Source organism: Amphiura filiformis, chromosome 7 (genome assembly GCF_039555335.1).
Source record: "Amphiura filiformis chromosome 7, Afil_fr2py, whole genome shotgun sequence".
NCBI lineage: Eukaryota > Metazoa > Echinodermata > Ophiuroidea > Amphilepidida > Amphiuridae > Amphiura > Amphiura filiformis.
In genome coordinates this window covers 40,584,569-40,596,280 of record NC_092634.1, presented here as the reverse complement: position 1 = coordinate 40,596,280, position 11,712 = coordinate 40,584,569, and positions in this window count along the sequence as shown.

Genomic DNA, 11,712 nt, shown 5'->3' with positions numbered 1-11,712 from the left:
GAAATACATAACATATTACCAAAACTTGGGTGGGCTGCCCACTTGCTACAACCGTGCCCTCCACTTCACAATTGTACACTGACTTCTATTCTCCCTATAAGCACAAAAGATATGCCACTGTATGCAAATGTGTACTTTCCTTCTGGAGTATTGTTTATTCAAGAATAAACATGAGTATGAGCAGTGGCGTAACTAGGGGGGCAGGGGGGGCAACGGGCACCACCCTTAGGGGGTGCGAAATTGGCCAATTCAGCATCGATTCTGCGCCCCTCCAATTGATGAAAGACAAAATTTTCCTGTGCTTCGCGCGCATTTCAGTACAAAATCAATTGAAAGAACATTTTAAGACCGATATTCAACTTCTAGTAACCAAAATTAATTAGTGGTAGGCCTTATTTGTCCAAATTTTGCGTAATTATTTCAAGAATTGGGGGGGGGGCATTATGTATCCTTAGCCCTGGGCGCCACATCCCCTAGCTACGCCACTGCCCGCGTCTAAGATATTCTTGCGTGGGGTGTAGGGGCGTCAATTTTGTTTCTTGCCCCGGGCGCTACCAACCCTAGTTACGCCACTGACTGAGAGCAAATGTGTATGTAAAAGAGTCATGAAGAAATACTTTTTAACAAAGTGAAAGGATTTTAAACTGTATAAATGTGTTGTTTTGATATCTTTATGTGAAAGATGTATATACCTATCATGATTATCGATTTTAAATCCCATTTTAAGTCGAACAATTTCAAAATGAAGAAAATTAAGTACATGCAACATGTACAATCATAGAGTCAACTGGCTCCCTGTGTCGCAATACTTAAACACTTGAGAATGTTCTTGCAATCTTATTGGTTCTTACCTGTGCGATATCACACACTTTAGCACGTGCGCGTTGCCGCGATATTCGTATACATATTATTTGAACCAATCGGAGGTGCATAGCAACAACAGGACTGATCGATTCTAAGCCCTAGGTAATTCCTTGTAAAATTTGTTATACTTAAGATTAATATATTTATTTGAATTGAAGTGTTTTTGAATGAGAATAAAGGTATTGTTTTTAGCCGCTGTCGTGCATCTATCATCTCATATAACACGCGACATCATTAATTTATGGCATCAAACAACGCGGCTTCGCCTCATTGTTTTACTTAAATAATGATGTCACCTTTGTTATATGAGACGATAGATGCACGACAGCAGCTAAAAACAATACCATTATTCTCTAAATAAGATATGCTTTAAACAAGCTACGCTTTATTCTGTGAGTATGCACCGGTCTCAAGATAAAGCCAAAAAAAAAATAATTGTTTGTTTGTCCTCCACAGCTTTGAAAGAGGACGTGCGGGCGGGTGGATTTTTTTTTTTTTCGGATTTGACGTATTTCTGGACCTTGCTAGAGCTAAATGCTACAATCATTCATGGTGACTTAAAAAACCCATTTTGTTTCTTTTAATATGCAGTTAAAGTTATAATTTGTGTTCATGTCATAGTCTTTTAATGATTTGGTGGACTTTTTTTAAATTTTCAACCATGAAAGAGGTCCATAGATAGGCCTACTCCAAATCTGGAAAAAAATAGAAAAAAAAATATTGGTCAGGCCTTCATCTGAGGAGCGGGCGGTGGAGGACAAACAAACAACTTTTTTTTTTTTTTTGGCCCAATCAGAGGATGTATGACAGGAGTGGCATACCAGATTCTTAAAGGAAGGTGACCTGATATATTTGGAAAATCAAATTCTTTAAAACTTACGTATAACAAAAATGTTATCCCTTTCAAGCACTCGTTCAAAAAGAATGTGTAAATGTTTTTGTAAGAAGTTCCAACTCGGTGTATTTCCGAAGATATCATTAAAAAACTCTCTAATTAGTCTCAAACATGGTGACCACAGTTGAGACAAATTCAACATTTTTTTGATCATTTCTTTGGAACGCCTATTATTTCAATATGTTAATGAGAAAAATATGAGCTTTCACCTGATGGGGTAAAGTGTGGGGATGAGGTTGTCAATCGGGTCACCCACCTTTAAGTTGCACCTAAATTCTTGAAACAGATTAATTTTATTGCACCCAAATTGATTAAAAACTTGGGGATGGCCCAGTTAATATCTTTCTATAGGCTCTTTTTTTAAAGTCCTACATGTTTATCCCAATTAATTTATTTTGGGATCTCTTCCCAGTTTTGCCCCCTGGAAAAACTAGTTAAATCTTAAGTAATTTCCTGTACATGCATATTTTTAGCTGCTGGTGTTGCTTTGATTGACCACAACTCAATCGCACTCCAAAAGTTTGTTCTCAAACAAATGTGACCCGGCAGCACAAACGAGCCGTAAATTCCCTAAATTGTATTCTGAGTTATGGTGTAAAATGTGTACGAAGGTCGTATTCATCGGTCACTTAAGCCCTGGTGGGGTCACTCAACTTGCAATACTGACCGCACGATCGTTACCAAAATCACAGAAAAAGGGGTCATTTTTAGGGATTGTCCGCGGACAAAATTGTCCATGAAATTGGAGAAATAGGGGTGTTTTATCGCACAAATGTCCGCGAAATTGAAAAAAAGGGGTTCTTATTATTTTCTCCTGATCCCGTGGATAGCTGGCCAGATATTTATCACAGGAATAAATTTGGTTTCCTACTTCGTACTCATCCCATGATCAATACTGTTCTCGGTTCTATTTTGTGCGTAGCCTTAGCACAGATTCATAAAAGCCTAGTCCTTGAATGTTGAAATAGGGTCAAAATTGCAAATGTGTCCTCGGAATCTAAAAAATAGGGGTGTTTCAGAGTACCATTTTGTCCTTGTTCTGGAGTAAAAAGGGGTAAAAATTCATGATTTGTCCTTGAAATCGACTGCAAAAGGGGTAATTTGTACTTGTGGTAGCGGTCCCACGTAACGTGTCCTTCCTGCCAGGGAGTGACCCCACCGGGACTTAAGCTGGCGCGACATCTGTCTTATTTGGATAGTCACAACACCAATCAATAATCCTATTATTGAAGTGGATAATAAGCTTCTACCTTAGATGGCTATAGAACTTTTAATAGCTCTGGTCTTTGTTTGCTTTTGCTAAATCCTTTTCAAGTGGTGGGTTATTTGTATAGGTATGCATAACCAACAATTAACAATGAGAGAACCTTCTTAAACCTCATTGACTTGGGGATGATTTGAAATGACCGCCAATTATGACTGTTTGATATTTATTGCCAGCAATGTGGAAAAAGAGACACACATAGAAACGAAAAAAGCTATAATTTTGTTGAAGGAGCAAAGTTTAACTAACCATAACTCCGCTTCTGGATATCGTTTGAAGTCAAATGATATACCATTTTTAAGTTTATGATGTTTATTTTTAAACACGAAATAAAACAAAATTGACGGGGAGGAATTTACGGCTCATTCGCCGTGGGACGGTCACAAATGTCATGAATGTGAAATATTATAATATGTAGATATGAGGTATGTAATGCCCAAAAAAAGTTTGTCTTAGCTTCCTGTGCACATAAATTTGATAATTCACATTTTGAATGCATTTATTTATTTAATGTTTTTGAGGTTTATCTTAATTGGAAATAAAATTCCTAAAAAGAGTCAAAAATGCAATAAAAGCAGAAATCCTACATCCACATAGCCTTTTTTGACTTTTTTCAAAAACCACATCAAATCAAAACTCGACCACCGGATTTGGGTGGTTCCGTCCGGTTGAAGCCGGTTTCTATTGTTCTAAACAATGGAATGCGGTTCAACCACAGGTTTGATTTTATCCCATAGCACTTGAGATTTTTGGCCAAAGGAAGCTGAGACAAACTTTTTTTTGGACTAAGTTAACATGTCTGAGTAGAACCAAGATTTCATTAATAATTATTGTACCAAATACCATATCATAATGACCATAGAATTTTAATTTGTAATAAAACTGATATTAACATGAAAACAATTAATGTATATTTTGTGTTTTTGTTTTGTCAATCAATGACTTGATGTGAATAGTGTTGTATATCCAAAAGACTATATTTTTGTGTTAAAGGTTCAAATTAGCCCAACAACACCATAATCAGCAGTATACATATCTACTCACAGCAGCAGTAGATACAGTAGCTACTTCATCAATATCATAGACCATATCAACAGTAGATAGCTACTTCAATAGCACCATATCAGCAGTAGATAGCTACTTCATCAATACATAATCAGCAGTAGAAAGCTACTTCAACAACAGCATACTCATTCTACACCATAGCAGCAGTAGATATAGCTACTTCATCAACATCATAGACCATATCAACAGTAGATACCTACTTCGTAAACACCATATCAGTAGTAGATAGATAGCTACTTCATCAACGACATTATCAGCAGTAGATAGTTATTTCATCAACACCATTATCAGCAGTATATACCTACTTCATCAACACCATTATCGAGCAGTAGGCACCATATCAGCAGTAGATAGCTACTTTATCAACACCATATCAGCAGTAGATGCTTACTTCATCAACACCATTATCAGCAGTAGATAGCTACTTCATCAACACCATATCAGCAGTAGATAGCTACTTCATCAACACCATATCAGCAGTAGATAGCTACTTCATCAACACCATATCAGCAGTAGATAGCTACTTCATCAACACCATATCAGCAGTAGATGCTTACTTCATCAACACCATATCAGCAGTAGATAGCTACTTCATCAACACCACCATATCAGCAGCAGTTAGCCATTTTATCAACACAGACATGACAGAGAAGATCATCTTCTTCGATCAACACCATATCAGCAGTAGATAGCTACTTCATCAACACCAGATCAGCTCAACACCATTATCAGCAGTAGATAGCTACTTCATCAAGTCATTATCAGCAATAGATAGCTACTTCACTAGAACCATTATCAGCGGTAGATAGCTACTTCATCAACACCATATCAGCAGTAGATGCCTACTTCATCAACACCATATCAGCAGAAGATAGTTACTTTATCAACACCATATCAGCAGTAGATAGCTACTTCATCAACACAGAGAAGATCATCTTCTCGTACCATATCAGCAGTAGATGGTTACTTCATCAACACCATATCCGCAGTAGATAGCTGCTTCATCAACACCATTAAGCAGTAGATACCTACTTCATCAACACCATTATCAGCAGTAGATAGCTACTTTATCAACACAATATCAGCAGTAGATAGCTACTTCATCAACACCATATCAGAAGTAGGTAGGCAGCTACTTCATCAATACCATATCAGCAGTAGATAGCCACTTTATCAACACCATGAACACGGAGAAGATCATCTTCTCGTACCATATCAACAGTAGATGCCTACTTCATCAACACCATATCAGCAGTAGATAGCTACTTCATCAACACCATTATCAGCAGGAGATAGCTACTTCATCAACACTATATCAGAAGTAGGTACCTAAAGTATACTTCATCAATGACATGTCAGCAGTAGATAGCTACTTCATCAACACCATGAACACGGAGAAGATCATCTTCTCGTATCATATCAACAGTAGATAGCTACTTCATCAACACCATATCAGCAGTAGATAGCTACTTCATCAACACCATTATCAGCAGGAGATAGCTACTTCATCAACACCATATCAGAAGTAGGTAGCTATTTCATCAATACCATATCAGCAGTAGATAGCTACTTCATCAATACCATGAATACAGAGAAGATCATCTTCTCGTACCATATCAACAGTAGATACCTACTTCATCTACACCATATCAGAATTAGATAGCTACTTCACCAACACGGATAGCTACTTCATAAACACAGAGAAGATCATCTTCCCGTACCATACCAGCTAGCAGTAGATACCTACTTCATCAATACCATTATCAGCAGTAGATAACTACTTCATCAACACCATTATCAGCAGTAGATAGCTACTCATCAACACCATTATCAGCAGTAGATAGCTACTTCATCAACACCATTATCAGCAGTAAATACCTACTTCATCAACACCATTCTCAGCAGTAGATACCTACTTCATCAACACCATATCAGCAGTAGATAGCTACTTCATCAACACCATTATCAGCAGTAAATAGCTATTTCATCAACACCATATCAGCAGTAGATAGCTACCGTAAAATGGGGTAACTTCGGTCAGCGGGGTAACTTTAGTCGGTCAAATATATTTTTTGAAATGGTCATATTTTCATACAGCAAAATTGTTTTTAGTCATATTTGGTGTCAATTTGTTAAGAAATATGTTTGGAAGAAATAATAATCGCTAATGTCCAATTTCCTCAAAATTTACGAAAAAATCGGGATTTTTGACAAAAAATTAACATATTTTACATTTATTTCAGAAAAAATAAAAATCGATAATTGTGAGCAAGGATGTGTGTTTGATTAATTTTGCAAGGGGTCAAATGTCACAAAAAACAACAACTTGCCTATATACAGCGAAGATCAATTTTTTTGATATTTTTTTCTTCATGGAATGTACGGTAATACTCTGACCAAAGTTGCCCCAAATGCGGGGTAACTTTGGTCAGGCTATTTTAACCCCTAGGGCACCCTTATAAAATTATTAAAAAATCCTTTTCAACTTCAAGGTGTAAAATGGAGCCCTAATGTCATAAAAAAGATAATTAGAAACATAATTAGTTTTGTTTGGAAGCAGTGGTTTAAAAACTCTGAAAAGTGCCCAAAGTTACCCCATTTTACAGTACTTCATCTACACCATTATCAGCAGTAGGCCTAGCTAGCTACTTCATCCACACCATATTAGCAGTAGATAGCTACTTCACACCATTATCAGCAGTAGATACCTACTTCATCAACACCATATCAGCAGTAAGTCAAAATATGTCATTAATTTTGTGCTTCTTTTTAGGTATGTCGGGTGCAGACGCCGTCACGGGGGGGGGGGGGGGCATGGAGCTTTTCCCCCCAGATGCCCTCCAGTAAAGCTAGTAAAAACTCAATTTAAATGACAAAAAATTCCACTTTTTGCGGCAATTTTGCACAAAATCCCCCCCCCCCCCCAATCACTTTACCCACCTCCTCGTCCCACCCCCGAAAGTAGCGTATAGTTTAATAGTAGCAGAAGTAGCAGATAGGCCTACTCGTAATCTAACCCTGCATCTAACATGTTGGATATAATGTATGAGTCACGGTAATATTGAATGTGGCGTATGATTTGACGTATAAAATGATCAGTTTGTGTACAAAATCCTGAAGGTGGCGAAAACCGGGGTTCAGACGCAACTTTTCTCCTTTTCACCATTGGCACCAAGTTACCGATGATGGGGTTAGTTACATTCAATTAATCAACGGTAGTTGCAGGGGTATTTGAGCGAGACATAGTTCTCAAAGTTTGATTTAAGTGATACAGGGTGTCCCAATAAAAACATAACCCTCATTGGGCCCTCATTTTTCCCTATTTCTGAAAAGTTAATCAAATATATTTTGGTATGTAAAGAAACCATTATTCGTTAGCTTTAATAAACCGAACGAAATTATTTCAATCGGCTCACAACGTGTGCTCTTTTCAAGAAATGTACCCGTTTTTCACTCTGTCCACAGAGGAGGTGTGGCTACTTCAAAGATTGAAAAGGAGTACGCTTACCATGCATGAATATCAATAACTTTATAAAATTAGGATTGGGCTTTACCGGTGGGCCGGGCCTATGGATTGTGTTAATTGTCATTAACTTGTCGGTGGGGTGGGAGTGTGCCTTTTTGTTTCATTATGTTTCTTACTTTCTTACTTTGTTGTTTCTTGCTTTCTTTTTATTTACAACATGTCATTTCTCTTTTTGGGAGCTGTTTGGTATGTCCTTGGATCTTCTAAAGTGAGTTTAAAGTGCTGCTTTGCCCTTTACCTTGTTGCCTCCTTAACGATATAGGTTTCAGCCCTGGTCCTCATTTGCATCAATTGCATTGCGTACCCTCCTTGTGCGCCGTATAATTGCGAATGCAGCAGTAATACGGTTGCGAAGATGTTGGAGGTTAGTTGGTGATCCTCGCTCATAGTGAATACTTTCCAAAGCCTAATGCTATTATCTTTCCATATCATTAACTGGGCGTTTCATTTTAATATTTGATGTAGCCAAACCTCATCCGTGCACAGAGTGAAAAAGGGTACATTTCTTAATGAGGGCATATCTTCAAAAATTGCTGATTGAAATAATTGTTTTGGTTTATTAAAGCTAACAATTTAAGGTTTCTTTATACATAAAAAAAATATTTGATCAACGTTTCAGAAATAGGAGAAAAACAGGGGGCAATGAGTCTGTTTTATTGGGATACCCTGTAGTAGGGTCTTGTAAGAGGGATGTCACGCCCGGCTGCAATATTTTTTTCGTAGTTAACATTTGAATACCAGAACCCTAAACCCTAACCCTAGGGGGATGTGCGGGACACCACGTACACAGTTGCTTAACGGGCTCCCTATTCAAATGTTAAATACGGAAAATAATTCGCCTCCCGAGTGGACCGTGGATAGCTACTTAACACCATTATCCGCAGTAGATAACTACTTCATCAACACCATATCAGCAGTATGTAGCTACTTCATCAACACCATTATCAGCAGTAGATACCTACTTCATCAACAATAATATCAGCAGTAAATAGCTACGTACTTCATCAACACCATATCACTGAGCAGTAGATAACTACTTCATCAACACCATTCATGTATCAGCAGTAGATAGCTACTTCTTCAACACCATTATCAGCAGTAGATAGCTACTTCATCAACACCATTATCAGCAGTAGATAGCTATACTTCAGCAACACCATTATCAGCAGTAGATAGCTACTTCATCAACACCATTATCAGCAGTAGATAGCTACTTCATCAACACCATTATCAGCAGTAAATACCTACTTCATCAACACCATTATCAGCAGTAGATAGCTATACTTCAGCAACACCATTATCAGCAGTAGATAGCTATACTTCATCAACACCATTATCAGCAGTAGATAGCTACTTCATCAACACCATTATCAGCAGTAGATAGCTACTTCATCAACACCATTATCAGCAGTAAATACCTACTTCATCAACACCATTATCAGCAGTAGATAGCTATACTTCAGCAACACCATTATCAGCAGTAGATAGCTATACTTCATCAACACCATAACAGCAGTAGATAGCTACTTCATCAACACCATTATCAGCAGTAGATAGCTACTTCATCAACACCATTATCAGCAATGAGCAGATAGCTAATTCTTCAACACCATTATCAGCAGTAGATAGCTACTTCATCCACACCATATCAGCAGCAGATAGCAACTCCATCAACACCAATATCAGCAGTAGATAGCTACTTCATCAACACCATATCAGCGGTAAGTTAAAATAAGTCATTAATTGGTGTTTCTTTTTAGGTATGTCGGTGGCACACGCTGTCATGGGAGGGCCACGGAAGAAAATTCCCCGTCAGAACTCTTTCTCCCCATGCCCTTAACCAGGATTTATTTGGTGGCTGATTTTGAAAAAGTGGACATTTTTTCCAAAATTTGGACCTTTTTGGACTGGGGCGGATTTTGAAAAAGTGAACTTCTTTTCCAAAAAGTTGGAAATTTTTTGACCAAAAAGGCATAAAAACACTCAATTTTTTCTCTAGCTACGCTCACAAATGGGACTTTTTGGGTCAAAAGGGGGGCCTTTTGGGACATTTTGGGACTGGGGCGGCCGCCCCCAGCTCCCCTCCCCTCCTGGTTACGGGCCTGCCCCTCCCCCATATGCCCTCCAGTAAAAGCTAGTAAAACCCAAAATGACAAAAATGTCCACTTTTTGCGGCAATTTTGCGCAAATTCCTCCCACCTCCCCCAAAGGTCACGATTTGACCTCCACAGGGGTCAAAACCTGAAAACTACTCCGATTTTTATGAAAATAGTCTCAAATTTTTTGTCTTCTATTACCAATTAACAGTTTGCCATAGCTAGGATGTTCTGTCAATGTCCATTGAATCATATAGACCCAGACCCTTTTTTGCTGTGTTACCATGGTTACCCACGTAAGGAAACATAGGCCTACACAATACAAACTAGTGGCAAATGGTGGTCATAGACCACAAACCTAGCTGGGCGTGTTGGTGTTGTGGAGGTATCTGACCCCTGCAAAATGTTCCAAAATGTTCCCCTGGTTATGAGGTTTGTTGTCACCGAGTTTGAGTCCCGTACTCCTTACAGATGCCCAGATAATGAAATTCTAAGATTTGGCCCCAGGTGACCTTTGACCTGACCCCTGCAAAGTGTTTCAAAAGCCCCGTACCCCTTACAGATGTCCAGAAAATGCATTTCTAAAATTTGACCTCTGCAAGACCTTTGACCTGACCCCTGCAAAATGTTCCCCTGGTCATGAGATTTGTTGTCACTGAGTTTGAGCCCCATACTTCTTACAGATGTCCAGAAAATAAAATTAAAAGGTTTGACCCCAGATAACCTTTGACCTGACCCCGGCAAAATTTTCCAAAATGTTCCCTTGGTTATTAAGTTTGTTGTCAGCGAGTTTGAACCTCGTACCCCTTACAGATGTCCAGAAAATGCATTTCTAAAATTTGACCTCTGCATGACCTTTGACCTGATGCCTGCAAAATGTTCCCCTGGTCATGAGATTTGTTGTCACTGAGTTTAAGCCCCATACCCCTTATAGATGTCCAGATAATGCAATTGCAAGATTTTACCCCCTCAATGACCTTTTACCCCAATTCTGTGTGCAAGTGATGGGCGCTGGGTAAAGCCGATGCACATGTGTAAGTGACGTCATTGTGCTATGTAATATGTGGCAGAAGAAGCATTTTGAAGGTATTTGGTTATATACCAAAAATGCCCCTTTATTGACCTTTGATCCCAATTCTGTTTGCAACCTATGGGCACTGGATATAGCCGATACATATGTGCAAGTTACGTAATTGTAGGGTGTAACATGTAGGAGGAGAAGCATTTTGAAGTTTGTTGCCAGAAGAAGAAGAAGAAGAAGAAGAAAGAACTAGTGGCAAATGGTGGTCATAGACCACAATCCTAGCTGGGGCGTGTTGGTGTTGTGGCGGTATCCGACCCCTGCAAAATGTTCCAAAAATGTTCCCCTGGTCATGAGATTTGTTTGAGTCCCGTACTCCTTAGAGAGGTCCAGAAAATGCAATTTTAAGATTTGACCCCATGTGACCTTTGACCTGACTCCTGCAAAATGTTCCAAAAATGTTCCCCTGGTCATCAAGTTTGTTGTCACCGAGTTTGGGCCCCGTACCCCTTACAGATGTCCAGAAAATACATTTCTAAGATTTGACCTCTGCATGACCTTTGACCTGACCCCTGCAAAATGTTCCCCTAGGCATGAGATTTGTTGTCACTAAGTTTAAGCCCATACCCCTTACAGATATCCAGAAAATTAAATTATAAGATTTGACCCCAGATAACCTTTGACCTTACCCCTGCAAAGTGTTCCAAAATGTTTCCCAGATCATTAAGTTTGTTGTCACCAAGTTTGAACCCCGTACCCCTTACATATGTCCAGGAAATGCATTTCTAAAATTTGACCTCTGCATGACCTTTGACCTGACCCCTGCATAATGTTCCCCTGGTCATGAGATTTGTTGTCACTGAGTTTAAGCCCCATACCCCTTACAGATGTCCAGATAAGATTTTACCCCCTTAATGACCTTTGACCCCAATTCTGTGTGCAAGGTTTGGGCACTGGGTAAAGCTGATGCACATGTGTAAG